This window comes from Silene latifolia, chromosome 9 (genome assembly GCF_048544455.1).
Source record: "Silene latifolia isolate original U9 population chromosome 9, ASM4854445v1, whole genome shotgun sequence".
NCBI lineage: Eukaryota > Viridiplantae > Streptophyta > Magnoliopsida > Caryophyllales > Caryophyllaceae > Silene > Silene latifolia.
The window spans coordinates 110,166,198-110,177,271 of record NC_133534.1 but is presented as its reverse complement, the minus strand read 5'-3'; the positions used below and the strand labels follow the sequence as shown (position 1 = coordinate 110,177,271).

Genomic DNA, 11,074 nt, shown 5'->3' with positions numbered 1-11,074 from the left:
TATCAAGAAGATCTTAAAATTATTGAGGAATATGAAGCTTCTAGTTCACAACCAACAATCAAGAAGATGCTTCCTAGAGGTATTGTCACTACCCAAATTGGAGCTGCAGATTTTTAGATCAAGCCGGCCTTTATTAGCCTTGTCGAGAGAAAACAATTTGGTGGAGGCCCGTTGGAAGACCCCAACATGCACATTCCGAATTTTTGTGACTACTGCTCGATGATTAGGCAACATGGGGTGACACAAGCTGGAATTAGGGAGATACTTTTCCCTTTTTCTTTGAGGGACAAGGCCAAGTTGTGGATTAATAGCCTTGACAAGACCACAATGGAGATAACCGATTGGGATTCATTGGCTCTTGCATTTTTTCAAAAATATTTCCCACGGGAAAAGACCCAACAATTGAGAAGCCAAATCACGCGATTTCGTCAAAATGGTAATGAAAGCTTGCATGAGACATGGGAGAGATATAAAGAGTTGCAAAGACAATGCCCTCATCATGTGTTGGATCCATGGTTCCTTGCCATCACATTCTACAATGGTTGGTGTGCCGAGCCTCGACAAATTTTAGACTCCGCTAACAATGGGAGATTCGACTAAATTGATACGAAACTTGCTCATGCTACCATTGAATCTATGGCAGTACACGATTCCTAATATGGAAATTCCCGAAATGATCCATTGAAGACCAAGTAAGAGGATACAAGCATCTCTCTTTTAAAGGCTCAAGTGGCTCTTCTTCAACAACAAGTTGAAAATCGAGGATCAAGTTCATCGCAATCCTATGAACAAGTCAATGTTACTAGCTAAATCATTGTGTGTGAAGCTTGTGGAAGTGCGGGATATGGTGTACAAGAGTGTAAGGGTACAATTGATCAAGTGAATGCCTATCAAAGTTTTAAGCAAAATAACAACCCCTTCTCCAACACCTACAATGAAAGCATGAAGTACCATCCATGTATGTCCTACAAGAGCACCACCAATGTTCTAAATCCACAACATCAAATCCAAAATGTGCCACAACAACAAAGGCAAGCTTAAGTCACTCCACCGGGTTTTCAAAGTCATAGACCTTCAATCCTAAAAGGGTTCCAACAACCTTTTCAATACCAATAAGCTCAAGGTCAACCATCAAATTACCAACAAAATAACCAAGGTGGGGATAAGCTTGAGGCTTTGATAATGCAAATGACCAAGAATCAAGAGAACATGTTCAACCAGTCGCAAACCCAAATGCAAAAGAGTGATCAAGCTAAGGATGCGGCCATCAAAATGCTTTAAACCCAAATGGCTCAACTTGCTACTTCCAATGCCTAAAGACAACAAGGTCAACTCCCACCTCAAGGAGAACAACCTCATGACACCGCAAATGCTATCACATTAAGAAGTGGTACTCAATACAAGGAGCCTCCTATGCCTAACATTGATGATGAGGTAGTTGGTAAGAAGAATGATGACGTTGTTGGCGACACAAAGGTTAATGAACAAAAGAAAGGTGATGAACCCATAGTTGTGGAAGATATGAAGGAAGATCCTCCAAAAAAAGATGATCAAGTTCCCTCATAGATTGGCAAAAGCTCATGTTCCGGGTGTAATTTCCGGAGCAGGATTATGACCACTTAAACTTGTAGAATGACGTCGTTGCTTGTCTCTTCCTTTCGCTCTCTCCTGTAAAGATGAACAAACTAAGGGCTCGGCTTGGTACCGAGCGTACTCACTCCGATGCTCAAGTCAGTAAACTTAAAGAGATAAGTTGTGTGTTAACTTGGCAAAGTATATTGTAGAGAGATAAGGGAGTTTATACCAGATTTTCAGTTGTTTTTCGGATCCTCTTCTCAATGAGAGAAGTGGAGTATTTATAGACTTTCACATTTTGTCACGTAGTGGCCAAGTGGCATAGTAGGTGGAAAAATTGTCTTATCCTCGGCCGAGGGACCCATGGCAGGCCGGCAGGCCTGGTTGACTCCACGCCGAGGGGACTGGATGTGAGTACGCGGATATGTCTCTCGGCCGGCTAGTTGCCTAGCCGAGACCCAAGTGACAGCCGACGCACCCTTGTCGGTTAGGGTCATTAATGTGTTGACTTGCTGTCTTTTAGCTTTGACCTTGCTCAATGTGTTGACTTGGTCGTGGTGCGAAATATGCCCCATCAATTTGCCCCCAGCGTAGTCTATGCCGTGGTATGGACCTTCGATGAGTGTTGAGCGTATTCTGCGCATGTCGAACTTCTTCCTCGGCTTGGTCCTGTTCAGGCCGTACCATATCCCCCTCCACATTGTTGTGTAATGGACATCGAATGTGGAAAAGAAAATGGCGCTGGCCGAGACCAAGGTTGAGAGTGCCGTGTGCTTTTGATTGCCCCCGGCCGGGGCTGCCAAGCTTGGTTGATCAGCTGGCCGTTAGCAAGTAGATACCAAGGAGTGTGTCGAAGAAGATTTGTCACTGTATATCGATTGATATTCCGTGGCTGCATGCTTGACACGTGGCCTGGTACTGATTAGTGGACGCTTCATGGGCTTTGCTCTGATTGGTCCACTGAATGGGCTTTGCTCTATAAATAGAGCAGTATGCCCCTCATTTTGACCATCAAACTTCATTTTTTTCAAAAAATTTCCTCTCTCTCGTTTTTCGAAGAAACTTCTCTCTAGTTTTCGAAGCGTTACTCGGTGTAACACTTTATTTCAAGGTAAACAAACAAATTCTTCCCCAACTTTTTACTTGTTAATTAATTGTTGCCACCATGTCTGCTGCTGATGCTCTTTCTAGTACCTCTACTCCGGGGGGCGAACCGCCGCATCGTGATGAACAGGAGCCACTGGTTGTCACCCCGATAGGGTTCGGGGGGCGCTTGTCGCCTTCTCCAGAAATTGATGAGAAATTTTTGGACGGTTTTGATGATGATGATGAGGAAAAGACCCATTCTGATGTAGAGAGGCCGCATTTCTTGTGGCACGGTGAAGCCTGCTCGATCAAACCCGATCGTGTTTGGACGAACAAGTTCGCTAGTTGTTCCGGGCCTGAACTTTTTGAAGACCATTACTCCTTCCTTCGGGGGGTATAGAATCATTGTCCCCGAGGGTGATCAGGCAGTCTGTTGCCCTCCCGAAGGCTGTATAGGTGTATATATTAGGCATCTGGAGTATGGGCTCCGATTTCCTCTTAATGAACACGTCGCCGCCATAATCAAAGCCATGAATGTCGCCGTGGCACAACTGCATCCGTTGGCCATTAGGACTATTATTGGCTTTGTATGGTTATGTCTTTTTAAAGGGGAGGCCCCAACGGTGAACCTCTTCCGCCGGCTCCACCATCTTCGGCAGACTACCCTAGGCGGCACGGGGTGGTACAGCATACAGACCGAGCCGGGTTATGTTACCGTTTCCAAGCTGACATCTTGCAAGGACTGGAAGAGGCGGTGGGTATATGTTGAGGTTCCGGAGGACTATCCACTGCCCCGGTCCTTCCAGAGCCGCGTCAATTTGCGGTGTGAGAGTCAGGGGGAGCATGAAAGATATGTCTCCCGTAATAAGATTAAGATGGACGCCAAGAAGGTTTATCTTAAGGAAGACGAAGTGCGGGCAATGAGCCTGTTCGAGGCTGAGAGGGATGGCACGCCGAAGGGATGGATGCCTCCGACGCAGATCGTCCTTCAAGACGAGCCGCTTTGCCACGTCGGCCTCATACCGGCCCTCAGCCAGGGTGAGTGGGGTCGGTGTGAGGCCGCCCTTTGCTTTTATGCTTCTGTATTTGAGCCTTGGTTTACTTCTTTTGCTTAACTGTTGTCTTTGTTTCTTGCAGATCGATTTGGCCGGGATCTCTCTGTCTCCATCCTAAACAAGTTGGGACTTGACCAGGACGGGAGAGTTGTTGAGCTACACCCTAAGGCCGCGCCGCGTGATCGCAGACCGGCCCCGCACGAACTCATGGAGCAGGCGTTGAAGGCAATGGATGTGGGGGCGACTCAAGCGGAGATTGGCGGTAACGTGCCGCGCCGGAGACCAAAAACAACGTCTACGGCGGCTACGACGTCAACTCCAACTCAATCTTCAATCCCCGCAGTCCAAAAGGAGACGGTGGTCGTCAATGTTGACGAGGACGTCACCGTTCTGGAGGGTCCTCCTCTTTCAAATAAGAGGAAGGACACAACGCCTACTGCTGCTGTTACCGAGGCAGGGAAAGAGGCGAGGTCAGCCGGCCCTCTGCCCAAGAAGGCTAGGACCGGTACGGATCTAACCCATGGCTCGGATTTAGCAGGTTCCTTAGGCATTCCTGATGACAGGCTTTCTGATATGTCGATGAATGTTGACATGGATGCTTTGTCTGGATTTTTTGTAGATCGGCCGTCGCCAGCTGTTGTTCTCACCGAACGGCAATTGGAGAAGCAGCCTGTGCAGACGGACGACAAAAATGCTGCCGCCGACTCCTCATCCGAGAAGGTTTCCTCCGTTCAGCTCAGGGCGGACGGCATAAGGTTGGCCAAGAGGCTGGTGAAGTGGGCTGAACTAGCCGGCACTCATCTTATCGAGCAAGAAAGCTCGTGGCTCAAACTGCCCCTACGCTCGAACGACTTACGCTTGAGCTTGCCGCTACTAAGAAGGAGGCCGAGAGGACGAAGAAGGACTTCCTGGCCACCATGAAAGACTTCCTCGCTGAGCGAAAGCTTAAGGAGGAGGCCGAGAAGGTGGTCCTGGCCGAGAGAGCCAAGGTTGAGGCTGCGTTGGCTGATGCCGCTAAGATGGGGGAGGAGAAAACCAAATTTGAAGGCGGCTATAAGACCATGGTTGAGCAGAGGGATAGATGGAAGTCCCTGCATTTGGCCGAGGCGAAGGAGCATAAGAACACAAAGGCTATCCTTGCTCAGAGGGAGAAGGATATTAAGATGCTGAAAACCGTCATCATCCCTGACATGTGTGCCCGGTACCGGGACCAAGCTAAAGACGCTACCAGGGATGCGATTAAAGAGCTCCTTCCTGAAGGTACCTTCCCGTGGCAAGATTTTGACAGGCTTCTTGATGAGAAGGCGGCTGCTGCGGAGGCCAAGGCCGCGGATGAGGCGAGGGCGGCGAAGGCTGCTCAGGAAGCTGAGGCCAAGGCGGCCCGTGATGCTAAGGTGAAGGAGGCTAGAGAAGAGGCTGAGAGGGCAAAGGCAAGTGAAGCTGCCAAGTCATCCTCTGGGCCGCCCATCGTTGGTGATGTTGCTACTGCTGCCGGTGGCGAGCAGCAACAAGCATAGGGAGACGGGCGGTCGTCACCAGATTCACCCGGCCCTTCGGACAGCTTCAGCTATTCGGGGGCCAACTATTGAGCCTTTCCTCCCTGCCATCCTTTTGGCGCTTCATGTCTTATGTTGTAATCTTTTGTTTTTCTTCTTTTTTGTTAAACTTTGGTAGGTTGTGTTTAGGCTATCCCTATGGGGACGGCCGTCGACTTTGTTTTGCCTCACTTGTAAACATTTTTCAATAAAGTTTGTTTATTTGCCTTCGGCTTGGCCGAGGCTTTGATCTCATCCTCCATTAAGTTGTCTTCTTACGTTTTTAAACATATTGAGCGCTTTTTCGTTTTACCTTCGGCTTGGCCGAGGCAGTTAGATTGCGTATCTCAACTGTACTTAAACGTTTTTAAACATGTTGGCATGTCGGTCGCTTCCTCCTCCACTCCCGGTCTTAGCCGAGGAATAGCTTTAGTTTGGCTGCATCGACCACATGTCCCATGACAGTGACTTGGCCGGCAGGCAGCGGTGTTTCTGGCTCTTTCGGCATCCCGTACGCCGGTTCAATGACTCGGCCGGTGGGGGACTGCCCGATCTCAGAATTAGGGAACGTGTCATCCTGGAAGAATGCAGTTCCTTCACTCATAGTTTCTTGTTGCTTTGACATCTTCTTAGATTGCTAAGTGGGTTTTGTTTTTGTTTTTTTTTTTTGTAAGGGAGGTGACTAGCTTTTAGTATCTATCCCCACAGACGGCGCCAATTGTTCCGGGTGTAATTTCCGGAGCAGGATTATGACCACTTAAGCTTGTAGAATGACGTCGTTGCATGTCTCTTCCTTTCGCTCTCTCCTGTAAAGATGAACAAACTGAGGGCTCAGCTTGGTACCGAGCGTACTCACTCCGACGCTCAAGTCAGTAAACTTAAAGAGATAAGTTGTGTGTTAACTTGGCAAAGTATATTGTAGAGAGATAAGGGAGTTTATACCAGATTTTCAGTTGTTTTTCGGATCCTCTTCTCAATGAGAGAAGTGGAGTATTTATAGACTTTCACCTTTTGTCACGTAGTGGCCAAGTGGCCAAGTGGCATAGTAGGTGAAAAGACTGTCTTACCCTCGGTCGAGGGACCTATGGCAGGCCGGCAGGCCTGGTTGACTCCACGCCAAGGGGACTGGATGTGAGTACGCGGATATGTCTCTCGGCCGGCTAGTTGCCTAGCCGAGACCCAAGTGACAGGCCGACAGACCTTGTCGGTTAGGTTGTTAATGTGTTGACTTGCTGTCTTTTAGCTTTGACCTTGCTCAATGTGTTGACTCGGTCAGCGGGTGCAGAATATGCCCCATCAGCTCAAAAAGAGACTCAATTCCGTAAGTTCATAGAAGTGGGCAAAAATTTGCAAGTAACCATTCCTTTTACCGAATTAATTACCCAAATTCTCTCTTATAACAAGTTCACGAGAGACACTTTAACTAAGAAGAGGACTTTTGATAATGTTGAAATAATTGCATTCACCACCGAGTACAGTGCTCTTTTGCAAAATAAGTCCCCTCCTAAGTTAAAAGATCCCAGTAGCTTTTCCATCCCATGCACCATTGGCATCTACACCATTGACAAAGCTTTATGTAATCTAGGTGCTAGTGTTAGTGTGATGCCAAACTCCATTTGTGAAACTTTGAATATGGGTGTCTTGAAATGTACTAGTGTCACATTGCAAATGGCAGACCGTGGAGGATGCGTCAGTTAAGATAGGAAAGTTTTTCATTCTGGTTGATTTTATTGTTCTTGACATGGCCGAAGATTCACAAATCCCAATCATTTTGGGAAGGCCATTTTTACATACAGTGGGCATGGTAATCGATGTCAAGAATGGTAAATTAACAATGGAGGTAGGTGATGACAAGGTCACTTATAATTTGAATAATGCTATGAAGAGTCATGCTTTGCCATAGAAATTATGGATGTTGTTTATGTTGTCGTAAATGACTCATTGCCCCGCTCTGTAACGTGGACATGAGCCACCTACACGCTAGCCTCTGGACATGCAGCACTCGAAAAGCCACGCTCGGTGACATAGAAATGCTTTTGACCAGATCGCTTTAGATCAGTCGGTTTCGTCTCGGTGAAGGACTCGAAACGATTGCTAGAGATGTTCGGAGATACCACCAAGCAATTATGGGATGTTTGGAAACCGTTCAAATCCACTTTGTACCTCGGTCAAACGAAGCAAAAAGCGGTGCTTAACATAGGTACTAAAGATAAGGAATTATCCCTATTTAGCATCCTATCGCTAGAATGACTCTCGTTCGCCCTCGATAAGATCGTCCACTATCCAAAGTTTATGAGTAAGAGGTGAGAGTACGTATTGGGAAGCACTTTAATTGAACACCTAATCCCACCCGCGGTAGCGGCCTCTACTAATAGATCTTGGTTGGCTAAGTGCAAAAGTTGATAAAATGGGTTAAATGCATGAATAAGCATCCACAAGTTTAAACCTAAGATGTGAGATTTGCTATGTCGGTTATTTATCCAAGTATCAAGTAATTGATGTCGAGTTGGAATTAATGTTGATTTGCATGCAAGACGGAAATTAAACATCCATTTACCAAGTTAGGTTTGTGGTGCTTAACATGATCCTTTTGTCTTAAAAATGTATTTATGAATGCAAAGGGTAAAATGCAAACTTATCAGTCTGATCCATCCTGTATTCGGGTTAACCGAAGTCGGGATTGTCCTGAATGAGTGCTGGAAATGGGATAGGAACAGTGCCAGAAAGCCATTGAGGCGCGAGTCTGTTGGCGATGCAAGGGGGTCTGCCCAGCCTTGAAAACTAGAGTTCAGAGAGCATGTTTAGGCGCGAGCTAGGTGATGACCCAAAGGGGTGTCTCCTGGTTGTTGAAAATGTTTATGAAATCGTTTGTAAAAGGGTGTTAAATCCCGCTTTTGTTGAAAAGGTCGTTAAGATCGTTTTTGTGCTATTATGAATAACGTGACTGGGAATAACTATCACCGTCTTGATAATATTCGATGTCGGGTTCGGTTTTGCAAGCTTGACATGAATAGTTTTGTAATAAAAGTGAAAAAAAATGCTTGATATGAACTAATTATATTAAGTTCATTACTTTGTAATTAGTCGAAGTTTATCATTGTACTCGGGTTAAACCGACATGGGATGTAGAACCAAGGATGATTATCCATGTATGACTAATATGATTTTTTTGCAAATGTAAACAAATGAATAAGAGGGCTTTAAAATACCCTTTAAAAATGTAATTAACCAAATCTTATCACCGAGTCACGGATTAAACCAACATGGTATAAGAAACCAAAGGTGATTACGATTTATGGTTAAAAATGTTCATAATAAAAATGATTTGAAAGATTTGAAATGGTAAAAACCGATTGCAAATAAGAAATGAAATAGAGGAAAGATGAACTTGAACAAATTTGAGTTATGACTGGGGATGCCTAAAGAGGCGCGAGGTTGGTAGTGGTATAAGAAACCAAAGGTGATTACGATTTATGGTTAAAAAAGCTCATAATAAAAATGATTTGAAATGGGAAAAACCGATTGCAAATAAGAAATGAAATAGAGGAAAGATGAACTCGAACACATTTGAGTTCTGACTGGGGACACATAAAGAGGCGCGAGGTTGGTAGTGGTGACTACCAGCCTCTGTCTCCAGTCAAAACTCGGTTTTGGCTCGATCAATCCGTATTTTGGATCATGTTATGCATGTTTTATCATGTTAAAGTCATGAAAACAGATAAAAAGAACATGAAAGAAGAGGATTAATTACTCCCTCATACTTACATGCTAGGTTGCTTGATGAGAAATCGACAAAGTGTAAAAACTCATAAGTCGAAAAACTTGTTTTAAAACCGTCTTTGTAAAATATGGAGTGTTGCTTTGCTTTAGTGATGGTGTTGTTAGAGTATGTGTCCTCAACAATAGTGCGATCACATGATTTAAAATCATAATTAAATCTCATTATAAGAATACGAAAGGGATGATAAATTAAATAGTCAACTGATCAACATTAATCGGTAACGATTGGCTTGCTAGAGTTTAACGTTACTGTCGTAGGACGGTGGTGGTCAGTCGATCTCTTAAGGTCACACCTATAGGATAATGCCCTAAGTTAATTAGTTGTATATTGATACAAGTTAATTAATTTTTTAAATAAGAATAATTTATATTTATGAGAGGAAATATGTATCTTATTGTAATTCGATTAAATAAGATTCGATTTAGTGGATTAATATATTAATTCACTAAATTATATTGAAGTTTTATTAATATTTCGAGGTAGAGGTATTTAGTTATTTACATATACAAGAGGTTGTAAATTTAACTAACTAGCTATTATGGGACCCATTATATGTTGAGATAATGATAAAATATTACTCAATAAGTTGAGTGAATATATGTTTATTAATTTGTCACATAATTGTTGTATGATCAAATTAATATTTAATTATGTAAGATAATTAAACATAAGACTTATAAGCATTTGTGGGACAAATATTATAAGACAAAAATGGACCCATATAGGCACAAGTGTACCGTCCAAAGTGTGAAGATGGTGGAGTTTTTGGTTTTGTCATTTTGTTGTTGGAAAGATGCTCCAACATCTTATGACACACTTTAATCATAGCCTACTACCTACACACAAAAGCATATTGTATAAGACAAATTGAGAAGACCAAAATGCTATATATGAGAGCATTTGGACGGATGGTAGGAGTGGTGTAGAAGAATTTTGTTCTTCTTATTTTTATTACTCTACCTTTCTCTAAAAATGTATACACATGCAAAACCTCTCTCATACTTATTTTTCCTTCTCTAAAAACTTGAGAAGTTTCAATCCAAATTGTTCAAAAACACTACTAATATTATTAATGTAATATATGAGTATTAGTAGTCATTTTTAAGGTAGACTACTAAATAAATATCTAGCAAATATTATTTAGTAGTGATAAGGGTTAAATCTTGGGTGCAATCAAAAGGAGGGCTCCTAATATAGAGTCTTGGGGGATCATCCTAATACTTATAATAGCTCAAGAACAAGTGAAGGTAGGAGACCTTACTTGTGCCCAAAATCCGAAAATAACAATGTAAGGAACATTGTTTTTCTTATTTCATCTCTTATTTAGTTATGCATGCACTAGATCTAAAGAACACATATTAATATGTTAATTTGTTCACCATTAGAAGAGCCTAATAATAGGTATATAAACCTAACAATTGGTATCAGAGCATAGGATGTTGCATGCATAATCGATTTATAATTTTTTCGAGTTATTAATAACTTAATTAAAACTAAAAATTTGTGATTTATTAGATAAAGCAACGAAATATTGATGCATGTTGTATATTCTGGTCCTAAAATATTTTTAGGTCATTTTTATGATTTATGGTATTTTATTGCTCATTTTAATGATTTTTAGTTATTTTATTACATTTTTATGACTAAAATGGAAATTAAAATGCTAAAAATAGTTAAACTAAGTCTCTAACCTTGAAACTTTTATATGACCTCACATTCATATTTTACTTATTGTATGTAAAATTTTGTATTAATGTGATTAATATTGCATGATTTATGATTTTTATGAGATAAAAATGAATTAAATGGAGGTAAAATGGTTAAATATAGTTAAACTTCGAAATAGGCCATGAAATTTTAATATGTTGTCACATGCATATTTTACTCACTGTGTATAAAATTTAAGATGAACTTAATTCATTTTGCATGATTTATGAATTTTTAGTGTAAAAATGGCATAAATAGTGACTATTTTAGCATAAATAGCTAAACCGAATTACATGACATGAGAAAATTATTTTAGGTTGAATTTATATCCCAAT

The 11,074-nt window shown here is 42.3% G+C and overlaps 1 non-coding gene across 1 annotated transcript; it reads right to left on the bottom strand.

The window, feature by feature from the left end:
- Positions 1-397: 397 nt before the first annotated feature.
- Positions 398-506, bottom strand: LOC141603269 (small nucleolar RNA R71). Its single transcript, XR_012525158.1, has one exon. It is a non-coding gene; the product is annotated as a small nucleolar RNA R71 (small nucleolar RNA).
- Between the last annotated feature and the right edge of the window lie 10,568 nt (positions 507-11,074).